At 43.5% G+C, this 22,980-nt stretch overlaps 1 protein-coding gene across 1 annotated transcript in view; it reads left to right on the top strand.

The window, feature by feature from the left end:
- Positions 1–3,140: 3,140 nt before the first annotated feature.
- The window catches only part of CDC42SE2 (CDC42 small effector 2), a 100,599-nt gene continuing 80,759 nt past the window's right edge, over positions 3,141–22,980 (top strand). The window contains exon 1 of the mRNA XM_075828860.1: positions 3,141–3,551. The gene's annotated coding sequence lies outside the window, so the exon portion shown is untranslated. The remainder of the gene's footprint in view (positions 3,552–22,980) is intronic.

Below are 22,980 nucleotides of genomic sequence, written 5' to 3'. Positions count from 1 at the left end.
GCGCATGACGTCACAGCGCTATGCGCCGCGCACAACATCGAGAGGACAGAACTTCCGCCGCTGCTGAAGAGGAAGGTAAGATTAGTAGCCCTAACTGGCGGGGTCCGACTTCCGGTACCTGCCAATAAGCTGTTTTGAAGGGGCCGCAGCACTCGTACGAGAACTGCTTCACCTTCATTCCGGTCACACTGTGAATCGGTGTCGGCGATTCACAGTGTGAGCGAGTAGTGAAATGAAGGGGAAGCAGCTCTCGTACGAGTGCTGCGGGCCCTTCAAAACAGCTGATTGGCGGGTCCCGGGAGACGGACCCCGACAATGTTTAGGGACTGCACAACCCCTTTAAGCCTACGATGTTGCAGGCTTAGAGGGCCCATTAGACAGGATCACAGATTGTGCGATCCTGTCTGCTGGGCCCTGTATCTAAGCCAATCACATGGTAGGCTTAGATACATGGCCCATGTGTGATCCTGTCTGATGGGCCCTGTATATAAGCGTACCACACTGTAGGCTTAGATACAGGGCCCCAGCACACAGTAATCTTATACTGTATAAGATTACTGTCTGCTGGACCCTGTATCTAAGCCTACCTTGTGGTAGGCTTAGATACAGGGTCCCGCAGACAGTATCACACATGGGCCCTGTATCTAAGCCTAACACGTGTTACTAATCGTTTTTTTTGTGTGTTTTCTTACAGGTTCGGTCGTTGGACTACGTCGGATTCTAGGACTACTTCGATGACGGCTTTTTTTTAATTATCAATAAAATGGTTAATGAGGGTTGTGTGTTTTTTTTTTTTAATTTCAATAAAATATTTTTTCTATGTCTTTGTGTTTTTTTTTAAACTATATTACTACCGCCTTAGTAATGGCCGCCGGCTGATTGACAGCATCCATTGCTAAGGCGGGGCTTAGTGTTAGCCGGTGCAGTGGCGAACACTAACCCCCCTTTATTACCCCGGTACCCACCGCCACCAGGGGTGCTGGGAAGAGCCAGGTACCATCCAGTACTTGACCATCTGTAGTGATGGTCGGGCACTGGGGTGGCCGCAAGCTGGTATTATCAGGAGGGGAAAGGCCAATAACAGTGGCCCTTCCCACCCTGGTAATGCTAGGCTGCTGCTGCTTTATTGTATCTGGCTGGTTATGAAAAATGGGGGGGACCCCACGTCATTTAAAAAAAATTATTGGAAAGAACGATGTGGGGTCCCCCCCCCCCCAATTTTCATAACCAGCCTGATACAAAACAGCAGCAGCAGGCAGCAATACCAGGGTGGGAAGGGCCACTGTTTTTGGCCTTCCCCAGCCTTATACTACCAGCCTGCGGCCGCCCCGAAGCCTGCCTGTCACTACAGATGGTCGGGTACTGGTTCGTACCCAGCTCTTCCCGGCACCCCTGTTGGCGGTGGGTACCGGGGTAATAATGGGGGTTAGTGTTGGCCTTTGCACCGGCTAACATTAAGCCCTGCCTTAGTAATGGAGGTTGTCAATCAGCCAGCGGCCATTACTAAGGCGGTGATAATAAAGCTTAAAAGGATACAAGCACATAGAAAAAATATTTTATTGAAATAAAAAAACACAATCCCATTAACCATTTTATTGAGAATAAAAAAACGCCGTCATTGAAGTCCTCGAATCCGAAGTCCAACAACCGAACCTGTAAAAAAACACAAACACACAAAAATAATCAGTAACACATAAAGAAGCAAAATTATTATTCTTACCTTTCCTGGGTCCAGCGCTGGAGCCGCAATGTCAGCGAGCTGAGTCCTGTATCTAATCCGATCATGTGTGATACTGTCTGCTGGGCCCTATATCTAATCCAATCATGTGTGATACTGTCTGCTGAGCCACTGTATCTAATCCTATCATGTGTAATACTGTCTGCTGAGCTGCTGTATCTAATCCTAGCATGTGTGATACTGTCTGCTGGGCCACTGTATCTAATCCTATCATGTGTGATACTGTCTGCTGGGCCCTATCTCTAATCCTATCATGTGTGATACTGTCTGCTGAGTCATTGTATCTAATCCTATCATGTGTGATACTGTCTGCTGGGCCACTGTATCTAATCCTATCATGTGTGATACTGTCTGCTGTGCCCTATCTCTATTCCTATCATGTGTGATACTGTCTGCTCAGCCACTGTATCTAATCCTATCATGTGTGATACTGTCTGCTGAGCCACTGTATCTAATCCTATCATGTGTGATACTGTCTGCTGAGCCACTGTATCTAATCCTATCCATAGTTTATAGGGTCGTAGTGCTATAGATATGCTATGCTGTCTCCTATACACACATTTTTTTGGGGGCGGACACATATGTATTGGGGCTATTTCCCCAAACATTTCAAGCCCTGAGGGTATGTTTACACGGCAGCGTCCGTTACGGCTGAAATTACGGTGCCGTTTTCAGGAGAAAACAGCACCGTAATTTCAGCCGTAAAGACATGTGCGGGCGTCTTTCGCTGCGTCCATTACGGACGTAATTGGAGCTGTTTTTCCATGGAAAACGGCTCCATTTACGTCTGAAGAAGTGACAGGCAGTTCTTTGACGCGGCGCGTAAAAAAAATGACCGTCGCCACAGAACATCGTAAGACCCATTCTAATGAATGGGCAGATGTTTGCCAACACTTTTGAGCCACATTTTCGGACGTAATTCGGGGCTAAAACGCCCGAATTACGTCTGTAAATAGTGTGTGTGAACCCAGCCTTAGTGACGCCCCCGGCTGCTAGTGCTGCAGTTTTTCACGTCCGAGTTGCACCCGTGCAGGACCTGTTTTCACGGATCCCTCATGGACTTGAAGGATCCGTAAAAACTGAAGAAAATAGGCCATGTCCTATTTTTCCACAGAACCTTCACACGGTCTGTTAATGGCCGTCACATGGACTTATACAACGTTCGTGTAAATAAGCCCTAAGTGTGAACAGAGCTTTTATAATGAGAAATGAATATGTTAATATAACCTAAAGTGGATCCATGAGATGACTGACCAGCTTCACTCTGCTGGATGGACGGCGACATGAAAGATATGACTAGATATCCCTCTTTAATTGCATTTGTAGGGTCACACATAGAACAGTGGGGGATGGGAAGTGGTCCCCATGTTATTCGCTGCGCTGCCCTTGTGCCACCACCTGTGGCCGCTCGGTGTGAGGTGCCCGGGCCCCAGCCTGTGCTTTGTCTCCTCCTCCCAGCAGCTCTGCAGCCCTGATCACTCACACACTGACTCACAAGCCGAGGGAGGGGGGAGATGTGAAGCCATTCAATTCCTCTTCAGCAGCCATCTTCACTTCCTCTCCTCATTCCTCCCGCTACATATCAATAATATCTGCCCTCCTTCTCCTCGCCGTGCCCTAGGAGAGTGCGGCCGGCTCTGCTCGCCGCTTATATCTGTCTTGGATGACTGGCAGGGCAGGAGGTGTCCCGGATTTTTGAAGTCAGAGGAGCTGGAGCAGCAAAGGGAATCCCCGTACATCTATCCAAGCAGCACCGGGGGGTACTGAGGCGCAGGATAGCGGGGTGACGAGAGGACAGCAACGGGGCAAACCGGTGAGTCCATGGCAGCAGCTAATGCTAACGATTAACCCCTCACAAGCGGCAGCCCTGGGAATGAATCCGTGTGTGCTGGGGGCGGCGGAGCATCATCCTGCTCATCGCTACATTACTGTGTGACATAGCCGGCTCTGCTCGGAGGACTTGTCGCCCATACAGCTGTGGAGGCGCGCACAGACCACTGGAGCCTGCCGGCTTTATGTCATGTTCTACGCTCCCTACCATGTTTGTGTCAAAATGGCTCATCATTCTGGATCTCTCTTCCATTCATGTCAGAGATGGCTTCTGGGTGGAAAGCAGCTGGGAAAGTGATTACTACTGGAGTGTGTATATATATATATATATATGGTCGTCTGGTGCCTTGCTTATGGGGGTGCAGTACTATGTATCTGTACCACCTGTACCTCCTCCAGCTGCTGCAGACAGACCGTCAGTCCTGTGCAGGCCCTACACATATCAGGGATGTTTTATTCACTGGTCACTTACCACTGTGGTGTGAGCCTGGAGCACATTCCTTGATTGACTATGATCCGCTCCCTTCATTACCTGCCATTTTTCTAAGTTCTGGATTGAGTAAATCTTCCTTCCCCTGTGTGGTGTTTAGCACTATGTCTGTCCTGTCATTCATTGCTAGAAATGACCTAATGATTGTTGTTAGCTGATGATAATCGCTGCCATTGTAGTTGGTTTGTGTCGTCAGACCAGCCTGTTGTGCGGATCATGGCGTGTAAGCGGGAGTCTTTTACTTGTCTGTATCGGAATGACAGAATATGATCAATGCTATAAAGAAAATCACACTCCTAGTAGTCGCATCTAAGCACAATGTTACGAGCGGGATATGGCTGCCTGTTTGCACCTGTATTATGGCCACAAATCCTGGCCCGGATGTGGGTCCAATGACCTGAATTAGTTTGGGTTATTAGACCCATAATCGGGCTGGGATTTGTGGCCATGATAATGGGCCCATAACATTCTCATGTGAAACTGGCCGCCTGACTGGTTCATGCTTTGTATTTTTCCCTATAATGCGACACATCCCGCTGATTTAATGTGCACATGATGGTTCTGACCCACCAATTTTGTTTAAATTTTTTTTTTTGCTGCTTCTGTACGACCATTTTTGACATGTTACAATTGTATTGATAGAGCAGAAAAACAAGGCCATGTACTGCCTCTATCAATGGAGCCTGTACTCGGATACCCTATGATTCTGTATTACAGTGCTGTGGACACTTTATGTGGCACCCAATTCTCCCCTACAAGAAATATATCTAGGGTAGAATACCTCCATAACACGGCATGTTATGAAACCTGACACCATTTTTTACTTGAGGATTTTGTATGAATTTGTGAGTTAAAACTTCTGTATGCCTCTTTATGAAATTGGAGACCTAAATAGGTACAGTATGGAGCCACAGATTTATGCGTGGCAAATAGATTTCTATATTGTCTGCATGAACCCTTAGGGCTGCGCAGGTCCAGGGGTAGCAGAGTTTTTCCGCCGCAAATTTGCAGAATGGAAATGATAATGTTTAGTGGGCAGAGAAATTCACTTTTTACCTGCAGAGATGATGATGGCTTCTCCTTCTCTGAGAGAAATTCTCCTAGAGATCATGGCATAAAGCCCATGGACGATGCTATGGCAATTGGCAAAGGCTTTCTTCATTACACGTGACTGGATTTTAATTTTTTTTTGGCTCTAAATATACAGCTTAGGCCTCATTCATTTTGGTCAATATTTTAAATCAGCATTTGGAAGCGAAAATTAGAAGTTTGTCTAAAACATAGAAGAGGTGCAAATCCGTTTTCTCTGAAGGTTCTACTCCTGTTTTTTTTACCTACAAATACTGATTCAAAATACTGCCGTGTCAAAGTGGCCTAATAGAAATGCTCACAAATCCCAAGAATTCGGTAGCCATGGTGTTAAGACGTTTTTGGGCTGTTTTTCTATTAAAAATGTTGAAAGTTAAACTTGACAATATGGGCAGATTTCCCTATGGCCTTGGTAGTGGTCTCTTACACCGTCATACGCTTTGTTCTATTGATGACCCATATGTCCTAATGACACTGCAAAATATCACCAGAAGTTCACACGTAATGGATTTACCTCAGGAAATCTGCAGCAGAAAATCCATGCCAAATTTTGGGGATTTGCTTGCGGATTTCCCGTTTGTGACAAAAACAAACCATATACTTACCAATCCCCTGGCACTCTTGTGGTGACGCTTCCCTGGTCCCTTGCCGGACTCTTCACCTGACTCCCGCGATGGCGCGTCAACACGTGACTGCTGAAGCCTGTGATTGGATGCTGGTAAACAGGCTGGCGGGTGACCAGCGTAGTGTCACCACAAGAGTGTCAGCTCTGGCGAGTTCAGGGACGACAGGAACCTCCGGTGGAGTAGAAGGGTTGAACGCTTGGCTCGACTGGATTGGTAAGGCGAGTCAAAACAAACAAAAAAAACACATTCAAATCTTAGCATTGCGGATTTTGTTTGTGGATTTTAACTTCTTCATTGTGGAAAATGCGCAAAAAATCTGTGCTCGTTCCGTGACCGGAATTGAAATGCTGCGGATTTGTTAAAATCTTATCCACTTCCCAGCTACTGTATTCCGCTGTGGATTTTCCGTCCGTAAATACCTAGGTTAGTACCAAAACAAAAGACCATTCCAGATATTATTCTAAAGTGACCCATGGACACGAAGGCTGTTGTCTAGCTCTGACAAAATTGACTGGATCAGGCACCCAACATTAGCACTGCTGTACCCTCACCGCTAATAGCTGATTGTTAGGGCTCCCAACAGAGAGACTTTTGCCTGGTGCAACGAGCACGATCAATGAGACAGCTCGTTGATCGGCGCTCGTTTGCTCCTGTCCCACGGAGCTATGGATGGGGACGAGCGGTCGTTACTCCGATCCCTCATCCCAATACATTATTATCATGTTGGCAGCGCGTCTCCCTGTTTACACAGGGAGATGTGCTGCCGACAACAATATTTTAGTTTTATAAAACGATACGACCAGCAGATGAACGAGCGTTTGCACAGGGCAATTATCGGGAACGAGTGTGTGCCCTATAATTGGCCTGTGTAAAAGGGCCTATAGTCAGAGGGTTTACACTGGACTTCCCCTTATAAAAGCATTCTCTCTTCATTTTTGTTATTTTTAAATCCAGTACCTCACTGAACGAACAGGTGACCGATTATCATACATAAATCTAAACGCTATGTACACCTTTTGAGATTTTTTTTTTTTGTATTTTTTTTTTTTTGTGATTTTGGTGCAACTTTCAAAATCCTTTTTTTTTAATCTTCACTCTTTGAGATACAGCTGCTTTGTATCCTGTATAAAGAGCAGCTGTACCTGTCAAGTCCGTGGGACTGACGGGTTCAGTGTCAGCGGCTCCTGTGTGTATCTGACAGGCAGGATCGAGCTGCTATCGGTCACATCTAAGTTCATATCTCAGATGTGATCGATTACAGGTGGACCGCAGGACCCACTTCCACTGACCTTGTCAGTCCCGCGGACCTGACGGATTCAGATTTTAGTGTACGATACAGCTGCTCTGTATACAGGATACCAAGCAGCTGTATCTCAAAAAGTAAAAATAATTTTTAATAAGTATTTTAAAAGTTGCACCAAACGCATAGATATTTTTTTATTAAAAAAAGATTTCAAAGGTGTACATAGCCTTTAAAGACCTCAATCCAGGGGCAATTCTGCTTCCAAGAGCTTACACTTTATTGGTAATAACAGGCGGAGAGGGCAGAGTTGCATGTTTTCTCTAGTGATCCCACCGCACGTAAATGTCCGCTTAAGCAAATAGTATCTTATTCATGGGTATGAAAAATCAGTGTTATCCTACTTGTTCTCAAAGAAATGTCATAGTATTTAATATGAAGACGATTTCCTGCTGAAAACATGCTTTCAGCAGTCTGCTGTTCTAACCCAGCATCTCACCCTTAGGCCGGATTTACATGAGCGTGTGCGTTTTGCGCGCGCAAAAGGTACTTAACAGCTCCGTGTGTCATCACCATCTGGTGCGCGGCTGCGTGATTTTCGCGCAGCCGCCATCATTATGACACTCCGTTTGTATGTTTGTAAACAGAAAAGCACGTGGTGCTTTTCTGTTTTCATTCACAGTTTTGACTGTTTTTGCGCGAATCCCGCGCGTCCCACGGAAGTGCTTCCGTGTGCTGCGCGTGATTTTCACGCACCCATTGACTTAAATGGGTGTGAGATGCGCGAACAACGCACAAATATAGGACCTGTCGTGAGTTTTACGCAGCGGACACACGCTGCGTAAAAATCTGACTGTCTGCACGGCCCCATAGACTAACATAGGTCCGTGCGACCCGCGTGAAAATCATGCGCGTTGCACGGAGGTATTACACGTTCGTCTGAATGAGCCTTTACAATAATTTGTCTCTCTAATAAATGACTGGAAAGGACTGCAAATACGCGTTTACAAGGTTTATGTGCAGCCGCTTTCCATAACCTGTTCCTGCATCAGTGAAATGGATACTTCTACCATGGTGCGGCCATGTTCTTCTCTTATCTGGCAAGGCCTTACATTCACTTTTGCTGCATCATGCAGAGAAGCCGCAGGGTGGATTCATGATTGTGTAGTTAACCCTTTCATGTTCAAGGGTCATTAATGCCCCTGTGTCCAGGACATATTTTTTATATGCACTTGTTTAACAACTATTACTTTGTTTTTTTTTTATAAGACTTATGAGGCTTTCATTTTCTAGATTACTTTAATTCCATGTTTGTTTTTTTTATTATGAGCAGACAAATCACTAAAAATGTGAAAATTATTTGTGTGTGTGTGTATTTGTCTTCTTCTCTCTCCATCAGCCTGGATCGCTGTGAGGGAAGAGGGCTATAAAGCTATATTCATGACATGAAAAAAAAGGCAGTTAACAACGGATCAACTGTCCGTTTTTCATGGTTGTCGTGAAGGGGTTCATTTAAAAAGTGGACCTATGTATTTTAACCAATTTTTGGTTTCTACATGGCCTCTGCGTAGGCCGCTTCTGATGCCATTTTATCATTGCAGACTGCCTGCGTTTTTGTTTTATAGAAACTATATAAGTTGAATAAATGTAAGAATTAAAAAATGTGGACACAGAGGATCCTAAAACCATACACCTATTTATCAACTGGTTTGATACCACTCAATAACTAAAGACCGAATTGGATCTACCATTTTCCATGGACAGATGATCGTCGAACGAGCGCACTTTAAAACGCTCGTTACAAATCGATGGCCCTGCAAACATGTCCAACAAACAAGCAAACCCTAGTTTGTCAGTTGATCGCGTCTTTTCTGTGGGCATAAAAATCGGCATGTACCCGTGTAAACTGGGATGTACTTCCGACAAAAATACAACTGTATGTGCCCGAGCAATCACACTAACAATCGTTCTGTCACATACAGTACCGATGATTGCTCCATGTAAATACAGCTAAACGGGTGCCGACAGAAGGGCTGGGCGGTTAGCCGTCTTAATTTGATCAATTTACCCTTTTAGTGCGCTACGATTCAGTTTTTTTTTTCCATTAAACGTAAAATTGAATTATGCTCCACCCCTACGATACCGGCTTCTGCAGTAAATGCAGACCTATGTGTACACCGCGCAGCCATTCCGTACTGTTAGCGAAGTAGTATTAGAAGTGACAACTAATGAGCGTCTCTGTGTGTGACGTATAATACTACTGCCCAGCTTCCCTGCGCTCTGTATACTGTGTATCTCTTCCCCCATTTGGAAAGACATTATATCTGTGTGTCAGTGTTATTGTGTGTGTGCAAAATTCTGTAAATGTATAGTTAGTGCATAGGTATAATTTTTTACTGTATGTAATGAGTGTACGCATCTAAATAGCGACTGTTCATGTCATGTGTTGCGAAAAGCAGTGCAGAACAGAAGAAAGCGTCGTCGTGACAACGCCCAGGTTGTAAATATAAGCTTCTTTTGCGGCAGAATTGCTGCGATTGTGTGAACATATGTCAGGGTATGTTCACACGGGACGTTTTTAACGCGTCTTTTTCATAAAAAAAATTACTGGAAAGATTTTGTCCTGTAATAAAAAAAATCACAAATGAAAATCCTCAAATATAAGAACACACAGAAAATGCCATGCGTGAACATACGGGTCAGTGTGGCCTGACAGCAGTATATTATATATATATATATGTCCCAGGACAGACCGACATCTTGTACGCTCAGTATAGTCCCTTGTATTCTTGCTGCATTCACTCCTGCACCTTTCACGAGTATTTCGGCCGCAAGTACCGGACCGAACTCAGTGCAGGGAGCCGGGCTCCTAGCATCATACTTATGTATGATGCTAGGAGTCCCTGCCTCGCTGCAGGACAACTGTCCCGTACTGAAAACATGATTACAGTACGGGACAGTTGTCCGGCAGAGAGGCAGGGACTCCTAGCGTCGTACATAAGTATGATGCTAGGAGCCAGGCTCCCTGCACTGAGTTCGGTCCGGAACTTGCGGCCGAAATACGTCCGTATATTACGGACGTAATTAGTGTGTGTGCACATACCCTTATTGGAGATCCATCAACTGAAGAAAGTTTGTCTGTGGTGGTGTAAATCTGTGGGATAATGGCAGCCTGGGTATATTCGTGCCTGCGCTGGTCTGTAGGATGATGTCACTGGTTTGTAAAATGTACTTGTACTGTGAATGTACTCGAAGACCCTCCTGAAATCTTACCACTTCGCTCCCTATTTAACAAACCGCTGGAAAATTGTTCGGATCTTGCATTTCTTTCAAACGGGGCAATTCCGAGGTGTGGTTTGTAAGTGACAGGTGTATGACACATTCAAAAATGTCTAATCCAGAATTTGCCTTGCAGTGTTTGATATGTCCGACTTGCTGCAGAGCTTGTACCTGTTTGAGAAAGGTCTGTTAACCCATAGCGATGAAAATTCACACTTAGGCTGGGTTCACACGAGCGTGTGCGTTTTGTGCTTGCAAAAAACGCGGCGTTTTGCCTGCGCAAAAGGCACTTAACAGCTCCGTGTGTCATCAGCATATGATGCGCGGCTGCGTGCTTTTTGTGCAGCCGCCATCATTATGACACTCCGTTTGGATGTTTGTATTACAGAGGTATTCTCCCATATATGGCAGCGCACGGGTTCTCCCGACGTTCCTTAGTACAGAGTCTTCGTGAACTTGGTGCGCCACTGTATAACCTCCTTTGGGTATTTGAGTCTTAAAAATAAAATATACGCCAAAGTACGGAAACACAATGTGAGGCCTCCTGCTTTTGAAAGAACAGATCTTGCATGTGTGTATATATATATATATATACTTTTTTTTTTTTTTTAAGGTTAAAGGCAGGATTGAAATATGGTAGAAAGCGGGTAAAACCCTCCTTAAAGAAACATTAGGAAATGTTTCCCCTCTCCCCCTTGTACTGAGATCCGATTCACCCTTTGATGTAAAAGACACATGGGAGAGCGGATTTCTTCATTCATCCAAATGAAGAAGAAAAAAAGTTAGTGAATCCCCAGGAAACAACCACACAATGTATGAACAATGGCAAAAGCATACAAATAGGATACATAGTTTTGAATAGCAACAGTAAAGAAAACCAGGATGGATAAATATCACTATGAGCTGGTAAGAGTTGGGCCTCATGCACACGACTGTAATTTTTATCCACAATTACGGTTTGGTAATTGCAGATAGAAATGAATGGGTCAGTATTTTATCGGCCACGGACACCTTCCCGTATATATTTATGGGTGTGTGTCCGGGCTGTAGAAATGACCCGTAAAATATAGGACATGTCCTATTCATTCCATTTACGGACCGTGCTCCTATACTTTTTACTGACGGACCGAAAATACTGCACGGACGTGTGCATGAGGCTTAAATATGTAAAGAACCATGAACTACGTGATATGTTCTGAACAAGCCAGGCCATATCACTGGTCAGGCCGGGGGGGGGGGGGGGGGGGGACAGTAATAGGGTACGTTCACACGTGGCAGATTTTGTTGCCAACATTTCATCTACTGTCCCTTTCGTCTGAATATATGAACCTGTATGGAGCAGATTTTCAGTCGCAGAAATTTCTGCAACAAATCTGCCACATGTGAACATAGCTTTTATTCAGCAGTACGGACACTTCACAATCGCTGCTACTCCCAGTGTACATTGTTGTGCACCTAAAAGCATGACGTTTGTGTGGCATCACACTTTCCAGAATTGCTGAGCATTAGGAGAACTTCCATATCGCTTTATATTTTGTGACGCCCATTAGCCAAAATCTACGAAGGACAAATGGAAACCTTTTGCTTGTATCTTTTAATATTATATAATTAATAGCATATAAATGTTTATAGGGTCTCATTCATATGGCTGGATTATGGCTCCGTTTCATACACGCATAGGCTGTCTGGCTCCATCATAAAGCAACCGCACTGGCTCTTTGCTCTGCTGTACAGGCTTTGTGCCAGTGTCCGAGAGCCCCAAAAGTTAGTTGCCATTGACACCTTGAGTAACGAAGACTCCGTGCCTCATCGGGCATCATGAAAACGGTAATTATTACATTGCCATTGTAAGGATAGTTTACATCCCCTTTCCTGGAATAAACACTAATATATGTGTTTGCGATCTGGTAGTAAAAGCCTGTCACACATTGCTGCCTGTTAAACAATTGCCAGTGTAAAAGGAACAAACAGAAACCTGCTGGAAGTGTTGTCATAAGGTGTGGCTGCTGATGTGGTGTTTATGGGCACCCAACTAGGCCATAATACACAAGTATGTGTCACATGGTCTGGAATGCATGTACTCCATGCCATGTCCTACACGGTTTCCGTAACTTCTATTCACTTCTATGGAAGTTCCGCAAATAGCATAGCAAACCGGTGGCAGAAGGGGGGGCGGGCGGGGTGTCAGAGGGCCCCGTTTCAGATATGGGTGTAGGTCCCAGAGGTGGGACCTCCATCTATTGGACATTTGACATATCGGGAGAATTTGTTAAAATGTCTGAAATACTTGGTGATGCCATAGGAGACTGCCGGTGATCTTTCTTACACTTGGGGGAATATTGTGTTAAGGCTGCGCCAGTCTTAATAAGTATCAAGCTGGAATAGGATGCGACAAATTTATCAAGAGGCACGCCCCTCTTAATGAAATTATTGCATCTTCTGTTTCTGGTGTAAATTATGCAAAATGTGTCGGGCTGTAAATGACTATGCCCGTTTAGCTAAGCCCCGGGTACTCAAATTTTAAAATGAAACCGGTATAAACTACCCAAATTTTGGCGACATTTCAACAGCTGTAAGAAATCTTTACGCCAGAGAACTGGCGTACAAACATTGTTGAACCCCCCCCCCCTCCTTTGTGGTGTTGCAAGTTAAAGAGCGAAAGTAAAATGAAATTCCAGTCCTCAAGATTCTGCCTAATCTCTTAAATTCTTGTACACTTTCTCTGGGAAATGTACCTAAAGGTAAGGGGTGCGGGATGGATTACTAGGTATATTTGGGAGGCTGGGTAGCATTCCTTGTGGGAGCTGCGATAATGACCATATTAGCTGTCACCAAGCTATTTCAGAGACTATTATATAACTAATGTTGGGTGGAAATGTGATGCAGAATTGTAGGGATAGGGCTTGTTTACAGCATATGCTGTAGTGGTGTCCTGGAGTATTCCCAATTTAGCATATCCATAGTATAGCCTAGGCTTTGCACACTGAATTTGCAATTATTATATTGTACAATGAGTCTTTTGCTGTGCCCTTTTTTTTTTTTTTGTGTGTGTATGTATATATATATATATATATATATATATATATATATATAAATTTTTTTTTAGGCTACATTCAGACTAGCGTAGATAACCAAGGACGTGAAAAATGGACGTTTTTCACACCCGAGGTGCACCCGTGCAGGATGCATTGTAACGGATCCCCCATAGACTAGAGTCTTTGGAGGGATGCGTGACAGTCGACTGCGCTATTGGTTCCGTCAAAACAACGGAACCCTGTCACAACGGTGACCAACAGAAACCGTTAACAACGTTTCCGTCACCATTGAGATCAATGGTGAGGGTAACGGAAGCTAAGGTTCCTGTTTGCCTTTCTGTTGAGGAACCCCTCAATGGAAGGGCAACGCTGATGTGAATAGGCCCTTAAATGGGTTGTCATCACAGAATCCCCCTTTAATATAGGATCTGCAATCAGCTGATGGCAATAAGTCTAGCTCTCCAGACCTCAGCAAACAGCTGATTTTTTTCCAGGGGAATCTGGGGCCAGCTAGACAATTGTATTATACCTGGCAGCTATTAAGATGGACGACCTGAGTTCATAAGACTTAGGCCGGATTCACACGAGTGTGTGCTCAAGCCTATGAGGGATCCATAAAAATGGGTCCCACACGGGTGCAAATCGGCCGTGAAAAAACAGTCGTTTTTCACAGCTGATTTGACACCCGTTCATCTGAATAAGGTCTTAGTGGAATGTCAAGTGACCGAGGCAAAACCGGGTATACGCACTGAGCCTCTCATGTCCGAAGAGATAAATGGAGAAAAAAGTGGATAAAATTCTCCAGCGCTGTCCAATTGTTGTGGAATTGAAGGATTCAATCCAAGGCAAGAAGTTTAAATAAGATATATGTTTAATGGATAAGAATGCTACGCGTTACGAGATCGGACCGATCTCTTCATCATGCAAAGAAACATGTACGATGTGCGCCGGGTGTTTTTTTTTTTTTCTCTTCTTTTCTATAGATCTTATGTCCGAAGGTCAATTTCTCCAATAAAGTGCTCATCTTCTCCTTGCTGCTATGGAAACCGTGTGATGCATGTACTTTGATTTTTTTTTTTAGAGCATAGTGTGAATTAGGAGCTGCCATGTAGAAGAATGCTTCATAGATTTTTCAGTTTGGATTGCAATATGAGACCAAATAGGATCACAGGAAAGGATGGACTATAAGGCATAACTGTTGGGATTGTGTTTTTTATTTTTTGTGTATTTACTATATTTTTTTCTTCTAATAGGTTACCCAGGCTCTACCAGATATAGGCAGTTTATCTCTATTAACCACTTGACAGACCTACTAAAAAATACATGGGCATATGTTAATATTCGCTAGACATATGACCCTTCTATGAAAGAGCATCTTGGGGTTAGGTTCTCCGTAAGTGGAGAATTTGAGGCCTATTACTAATGGAAGATAAAAAGAAACCAAACAAAAAAAGTCATGCGAGCGTATGTCACTTTAGAAAGCACACGTTAAGAGCGAAACGAGTAAGGGAGCAGACTAAGCTATTCCGGGTAGGACCTCGTGTATGTCATTGTAAGGCAGTGAATGAAGTACATCAGGTCATACGTGATTCAGCTTTGTCTCGTTTACAGATATTGGGTGTGTTTTACAGCTCGCTTATAACTTTAGCTTGGTATGCAGAATATGGAGGGATTTCTCTGCAGCACTTCATAAGCCATAAGAAAACTAGAGTAATGGTAAGCCACATAAACTTTGTAATTGTTTATTGGGATTTTCAAGGTATTAATCATTTCCGTGACTACAAGTTATGCGTTCTGTAGCATTTCATTCTATAACTTGACTGCCATTGGCATAGTTTGTAGCTTTCCACACATTGGCATTTGAGTTAATAACAAGATTGCTAAATTCAAACGAGAAGAAAAAATTGGGGAGATATTTTTTTTTTTTTTTAGCTTGAACACCGACCTGTCGAGGATGGGGTCCCCCAACCATCCGTGCTGCCGCATTAGTGTGAGTCCCAAAGCTGGGACCCGCATCTATCAGACATTTATGGCATAACTTATGGATATACCATGAATATCTTAGATGGGAATAACCTTTTAACTTCCGTTAAGGTAAAACTGGCGTTGTACTGTAGTGTGTGCCGTGGTGAGAAATATGGCTCATCCTACACTATTTACAAGGTTGTGAGCCCCAGTGTCTGCAAACTTTTTTTTTTTGTTTTTCGTTTGTGTTGGAAGAGTTTTGCCGTTTCAAATATGACTTATTCAGATTGTTGGTGAACCCGCAGCAATCGTAACTGGGTTGTCTTACAACAGGTATTTATGGTATATCCCCGACCACTTTCACTGCCTGGATGCGGCAGCCAGAGGCCACTAACACCAGGCTGGAACGGAATCGGGGCACCCCAGTTCTCTAGATAGATGCAGGTTCCACCTCTGGGACCTGCACCGATCAGACATTTATTGAACATCCTGTGTATATGCCAAGCAGATCTAATCCCTGGTACATAGTTACTACCACCAAGCTACAAGGTATGCGTGATTTGGCTTATAGGCTACTCCGTCGCCTATATTCTTTTATTCTTTAGATCGGGGGAGGTGCTAGTTTTCAGGCCTCCATTGATATGACTTGTCTGATTTACTTGAAATAAGCGTTTATGACGTAACAATTGTATCTCTGTTATATCATGCGCAATTCCAGTTTTGTAGTTTTTTTTTTTTTTAGTAGTTTGCTTTTTTGGTTATAGCTGGTGGCTTTAGCATCGTGGCAACGATAATCTGTAACCAAAACCACCCAAAAATATTTTGGGTGATCAGTTTAGCCCAAGCCTAATGGAAGGAATTATCTGATTGGTTCATGAGGTAACATCATCTTCTTCTTTAATAATAATATTATTATTCTAAAACAAGGTCTAATGTATCTGAGCGTATAGCTTTCCCTTTTTCAGTGTGCGAATATTTATTCTGTTGATAGTGGAGGTCTATCTATGTCGACATCTAGAGTAAAATGCATGCAATGCCGAATCTCTTGATGTTCTCGCTAATGCACTGTGAAAAATTTGCCATGCTATTTCTCCCATTTGACATGTGTATAAATACCATGAAAGGAATGTTGTATTAAACATGTAAATGGGTTACACATGTATATAATGCTGGAATGCCTTGTGTTTTTTTTCACTTTTAGTGCAAACATTGACTGGGGCATTCTTAGGCCCTGTTCACACGGAAACCGCATCGGAAAACAAGCCAAAAAATGGCCAAAAACGCCTCCCATTGACTTCAATGGGAGGCATTTTTTTTTCTCCTGCAAGCGGTAAAACCGGCTCGCGGGAAAAAGAAGCGACATGCCCTATCTTTGGGCGTTTACATTTCTGACCTCCCATTGACATCAATGGGAGGTAGTGAAAGCGTCTTTTGGTGCGTCTTTGCCCGCAGTGCTCAATGGCCACGGGTGAAAAATGTGGCAAATGGCGTGCAGGCAGATCAAAATCAGAATTTTCAGCCTGCAAAAAACTCTGTGTGAACGTACCCTTAAAGAGGCTCTGTCACCACATTGTGCAACCCCTATCTGCTATTGCAGCAGATAGGCGCGGCAATGTAGATTACAGTAACGTTTTTATTTTAAAAAAAACGAGCATTTTTGGCCAAGTTATGACCATTTTCGTATTTATGCAAATGAGGCTTGCAAAAGTACAACTGGGCGTGTTGAAAAGTAAAAGTACAAGTGGGCGTGTATTATGTGCGTACATCGGGGCGTGTTTACTACTTTTACTAGCTGGGCTTTCTGAAGAGAAGTATCATCCACTTCTCTTCAGAACGCCCAGCTTCTGGCAGTGCAGATCTGTGACGTCACTCACAGGTCCTGCATCGTGTCGGCACCAGAGGCTACAGATGATTCTGCAGCAGCATCGGCGTTTGCAGGTAAGTCGATGTAGCTACTTACCTGCAAACGCCGATGCTGCTGCAGAATCAAGTGTAGCCTCTGGTGCCGACACGATGCAGGACCTGTGAGTGACGTCACAGATCTGCACTGCCAGAAGCTGGGCGTTCTGAAGAGAAGTGGATGATACTTCTCTTCAGAAAGCCCAGCTAGTAAAAGTAGTAAACACGCCCCGATGTACGCACATAATACACGCCCAGTTGTACTTTTACTTTTCAACACGCCCAGTTGTACTTTTGCAAGCCTCATTTGCATAAATACGAAAATGGTCATAACTTGGCCAAAAATGCTCGTTTTTTAAAAATAAAAACGTTACTGTAATCTACATTGCAGCGCCGATCTGCTGCAATAGCAGATAGGGGTTGCACAATGTGGTGACAGAGCCTCTTTAAGGCTGGCTTGGAAAAAACTACATTGCTCAACACTAAGGCCGGGTTCACACGGGTTGGATACGCTGCGTAAAAGCACACAGCGTATCTGACCTTCGAACCCTCAGCACATTCCGCCTGAAAAACCTGCTGGTGAGCTGCTGATAATAAAAAGTGTGTGTGTTTCCCAGTAGACTTGGGGTGTGTTCATACGTTGAGGTGCAGTTGCGTTTTTTACCACATCGAAAAACACAACAAATTGTGGTAAAACCGCATGCATTTTTTGGATGCGGTGTTTATGCGGTTTTAACTGTACCGCAACATATGAATACACCCTTAGACACCTTGCACACGACCATAAAAATTCTCCGTAACTGCGGACCGTAATACGGCCCGCAATTACGAACCCATTCAGGTCTATTGGCCACAGACACACTTCCGTATCGCTACGGATAGGTGTCCGCATCGTAAAAATGTTCCGAAAATAATGGAACATGTCCGTTGCTTTGCATTTTACAGGCCGTGCTCCCATACTTCGTATGGGAGCACGGCCTGAAAATGTGGGCCATGCCCGCAATTGCAGGCCGTGATTACGGGCACGGCCGTATGCACGGGGCCTTACAGAAAGCATTTGCTTTAGTCTTGGTAGTCCATACACTGTTCCTTTTGTGAATGGGCATATTCTGATTCATTGCACATCACTGTACTACCCAAAAGCAGAGTGGGAGGTGAATAAAGTGCACTTATATGGTAGAAAGAGAGATGATACCATAAAAGTATTTACCACCCAACGTCTTTCCCATGCTTTATTGTGTAACCATATTGAATCACGAAGTATATTACTATGCTGGAACAGTTGAACTACTTTTAGCAGTCATAGGCTGATAGAGGGTTCTGGTTTTTTTTTCCGGAATCAATAGTGCAGTCGATTTTGTAAAAAAAAAAAAAACTGAACCCTGTCACAACGGTGACAATCGGAAACCATTAGCAAAGTATCCGTCACCATTCAGATTAATGGTGATGCAAAGAAAGCTATGGTTTCAGTTTGCCTTTCCGTTGAGGGGTTACCCCGACGGAAATCTCCAATTGAACCCCTCAACCAAAAGACCCACGCTGATGTGAACAGGCCCCTAGGGCGTTGGTCTTATTGAAATTTCCATGGAGATTCAGTATCCTACTGGGTTCACACTGTGCGTTCTTTATTTTTTGTATTTTTTCTTTTGGTAGGTAAACTTCCATGTCTCTCGAAGGGAGTTCAGTAAACAAAACAAAAAAAACGCAGCTAAAAACGCAACAAAATTTCAGTGTGTAGGGGATTCCAAAAGCAACAGGCATTGAGCTAGGTGTTTATGGGATCAATATCCCAACCAATCCTTGTTTTGATACTCATCAGGTGATTATGCTGAATGAATCACTTATTACCCTTGGAGCAGTCCGTGACCTTCAAGTTCATGTCTTTAGTACACCAGTAGTTTTGTAAGTTCAGAGAAATGTCTGCCCTGTTCCTCCATAGAGACTTCTAACCTCTGAAGCTCTGCCAATGCCAAGCACGTTTATACTAGTTCCTGCCAAAAATGTCCTCTTAATATGCCTTTAAAATGCTGAAAAACATCTGACTTGCAGGCGCGCAGACATTATTCAGACGTCTCATCCGTTTTCACATTAGATCCCACTCCTTTTGGGCAGGGGTTATGAGTGATCAGAGTTGTCTCTATGACATGATTGCAGCCCAGGCATATTGCCAGGCTTCAGGATAATTCTGTTTTCAGGCCCCATGCACACATACGTATTTTCATCTATCCCGAAATACTGTCCATAAATACGGATGCGTAGGCATCCATATTTCCTCCGTATATACCGAAGGCTGTTCATAAATACGGTCCGTATTGCATCTGTATTCCACCCGTGTATACGGATCCGTGTTTACAGAAGCGCCCATAGGCTTCTATGGGAGAGTCCTTGCCGTAATTACTGACCAGAATAGGACAGGTTCTATGATTTCCCTCTCCGTAGCTGCTCTCCTGAGTAGATGGTCGTAAAATCGAATTGAAGTGAATGGTAAAAAAATTTGCACTGACGTGACTGTTTCTAGGTGCAGCAATGTTGTGGTGGGTGAAATTGGCATGGTGGCTTGAAATTGCATATGTATGTGTTTGTTGTTTTTTTTTGGGGGTTTTGTTTTTTTAACCCCTTCCCCCTGCATGCATTCTGGGCCTTAATGACCAAAGCAAAATTAGCAGTTTCACTAGGTCTTTATTTAATTGGTTATAACGTTGTAGGAATCAAATGTATCCCTACAAATTTGGTATGGTTTTTTTCAGCAGAAACAGGGCTTTCTTTTGGTGGTTTATACTATAGGTTTTCTTCTTTGTTTTTTTTTTAAATTTTACAAAAATGCAAAAAAATGTAGACAAAAAATATGTTTTCTTCAATTTATTGTGTAACATTTTTTAAATAAATAATGTTTTTACTTTTGCATGCCTCTAGATTTATTTCTGAGTTTGTTCTGATTACTTGGATACCAAATATGTTGGTGTTTGTTATCTCACGGGCACTTGGCAAGGCCTCAAACTAAAGGTGTCCAATTTGGCCTAAGGATGACTGTTTCCAAAGCTGATTTTTAGGCACCAGAGAGTCTTTGCAGAGGCCCTGTGGTGTCGGAAAATAAAAATAAACTTAAAAATTACCCAATCTGGGAAAGAAGACCCCACAGATATAAAGACCCCCCCCACCCAGAATTATCATTGACAGTTTCACTTTTGCATAAGGAATCCCTCCCTATTTTGGCTTTTGGTAATTCAGTAATGTGCTACTGTATGGTAGGTCTCAAAGCATGGGTAATTACACAGTCCTGGTTTTGAAGGGCAAAAGGGGCAATAAAAACGTGAATCTCTTCTTCGGCCATGTTTTCGGCAAACTTTGCATCTCTTCTGCCGATACTTTTGCGTCTTAGTGGCAGGGATAGGATGTAAGAAGTGACGCTCCGTGAGTCTCTTGACATTTTCTGATTCATGGTGTCCTACTTCCCCTCCTTCAAATAAAAGATGTTCAATAATTTTTTCTTGGAATTCCAGATATGTCATGGTTCCCTGGGCCTTTTTGAATATTATATAGGAATTGAAAGTAGAAACCTGCATCAGATATATTGCCACTTTCTTGTACCAGGCTCTAGTTTTCCTTTTGATCAAATAAGGTTGGAGAGCCTGGTCTGAAAAGTCGACGCCACCCATGAACCTGTTGTACTCTGTAATACAGAGCGGTTTCTGTCTGTTCGCAGTAGCGCCTCTCTCTCTGATAGTGACCTTGGTGTCAGTGTGTATAGTGCTCAGCATAAAAACCTCTCTCCGATCATTGCACTTAAGTGTAAGAAGTTCATCACTTGCGAAAGCAATGGATTCCCCCTTTGCCAGGCGCATTGAGAGAAGTTGTGGTGGCAATCCTTTGCGGTTTCTGCGAACCGTCCCACAGGCCCCTGTTTTGTCAGCGTGAAGACTTTTGAAAAGTGGCACACTAGAATAAAAATTGTCCGTGTATACTCTGTAGCCTTTTTGAAGGAACGGCTGCATAAGGTCATAGACGATTTTTCCACTGACACCAAGGTTTTGTGGGCATCCTGGGGGATTTATTTCACGGTCTTTGCCCTCATATATATTGAAGCCGCATGTGTAACCGGTCTTACTCTCGCATATTTTATATAGCTTTACGCCATATCTCGCTCTCTTTGATGGTATGTATTGCCTGAAACACAATCTCCCCTTAAAATTTACTAGGGATTCATCCACACTCAAGTTCATGTCAGGAGTGTAGGATTTTAGGAATGAGTCTTTTAGCGCAGTAATAAAGGGCCTCAGCTTGTGAAGGCGATCGTGCCCGGGATCACTTCTTGGCAGGCTTTCTAAATTGTTACTAAAATGCAGGAAACGCATTAATACCTCATACCTGCTCCGGGACATTATTGATGAAAAAACTGGGGTTACATGAATAGGACTTGCTGCCCAGTAAGAACGGGTGGACGGTTTTTTTACAATGCCCATATTCAGAATGAGCCCTAAAAAATTTTTTATCTCGCGGACATTGGTAGGAACCCAGACCCTTGCATAACCACATGCAGGCTTTTCCGTCAAAAACTGCCTTGCAAAAAGGTTCGTCTGGTCCACAATTAATTGTAACAGCTCATCCGTAAAAAAAATATGAAAAAAATTGTGTGGGGCAAAATTCGTGGTGTCAAGGTTTATGCCCGGAGTTGACATAAATTGGGGCACCTGAGGGATAAAGTTTGCTGCAGGATCCCAAAAAATTTGCGGTACTATTGGATTACTAGTTCCCGCAGTTGCGCCTGTGGATTCGGCAACAGCGGCATCTTCCATAGGGGGAGTTGTTGCGGAAGCGTCCGAAGCAGTACTTGTAGTTTCATCATAGCATATTTCCCCTTCTGATGCGGTTCCTGTGTCACTGCCTGAATCAGGGCACAAAATAGCATAAGCTTGCTCTGCGCTATAAAGTTTGCGCGCCATTCTAATAGGTTTCCTCTCTAATAGTAACAGTTTTTTTGTAACAAAATTTTTTTTTTTCCAAAAAATTATAATTTTTTTTTTTTTTGCTTTTTATGAGTTTTACTATAAAAATTTAAATAAAAGCAACTAAAAAAACAGGGGGGGGAGTTGTTACAATATAATGTGATGTTTCTTGACTGTAACGATTTGTTCGTTTCGTTTTCACAGGTCTCTGTCTCTCCTGTCACAAAACCACAACTGACAGGAGAGACGGAGAGCAGAGGAGAGAGCCCGCTGTTTACACTAACAGCGGGTGGTGATCGCTGTGATAGGCTGTTCACAGCGGTCACCTCCTCCTATCAGAGGTTCCCCTAACATTGTCTGCAAGCCTCCGCTGTCAGCTAACAGCTGAGGCTTGGAGATATACGCGCTGATTGCAGCGCGATCTCATTCTAAAGCGCCGACGTAGTTTGGCGGCGCTCTAGAATAGAGCCCACTAATGACCGCCGTAAAAAGACGTATCGGCGGTCATTAAGGGGTTAATGAAAAAAACCCAATATTGTTTTGCCAATATACAGTAATCCCTGTATAAAATCCGCTGTAGATCTTCTTTAACAAGCCTCTGTATTTTACTGCAGACCGTTCACCTGTATTTTCCTGCCTTTGTGTGAAGACAAAGCCATTACATGTCTAATACTTCTAATGTACGGCAATTATTCCCAAGGAAATAGCCATAGACTTCCAAGGCTGGAATGGCATTGTTCATAAGGCTGGGGTAGTGGATGTCTTACAATTTGCCGGTGCAGAGCTCAATGCCTAAAATTAGAAAATGTTTGTTTCCAACAGTACAGCGGATGTTGTAGCTTCTTA

The sequence above is a fragment of the Rhinoderma darwinii genome, chromosome 1 (genome assembly GCF_050947455.1).
Source record: "Rhinoderma darwinii isolate aRhiDar2 chromosome 1, aRhiDar2.hap1, whole genome shotgun sequence".
In the NCBI taxonomy this organism is placed as follows: domain Eukaryota; kingdom Metazoa; phylum Chordata; class Amphibia; order Anura; family Rhinodermatidae; genus Rhinoderma; species Rhinoderma darwinii.
This window is presented reverse-complemented; position numbering and strand designations above follow the sequence as displayed.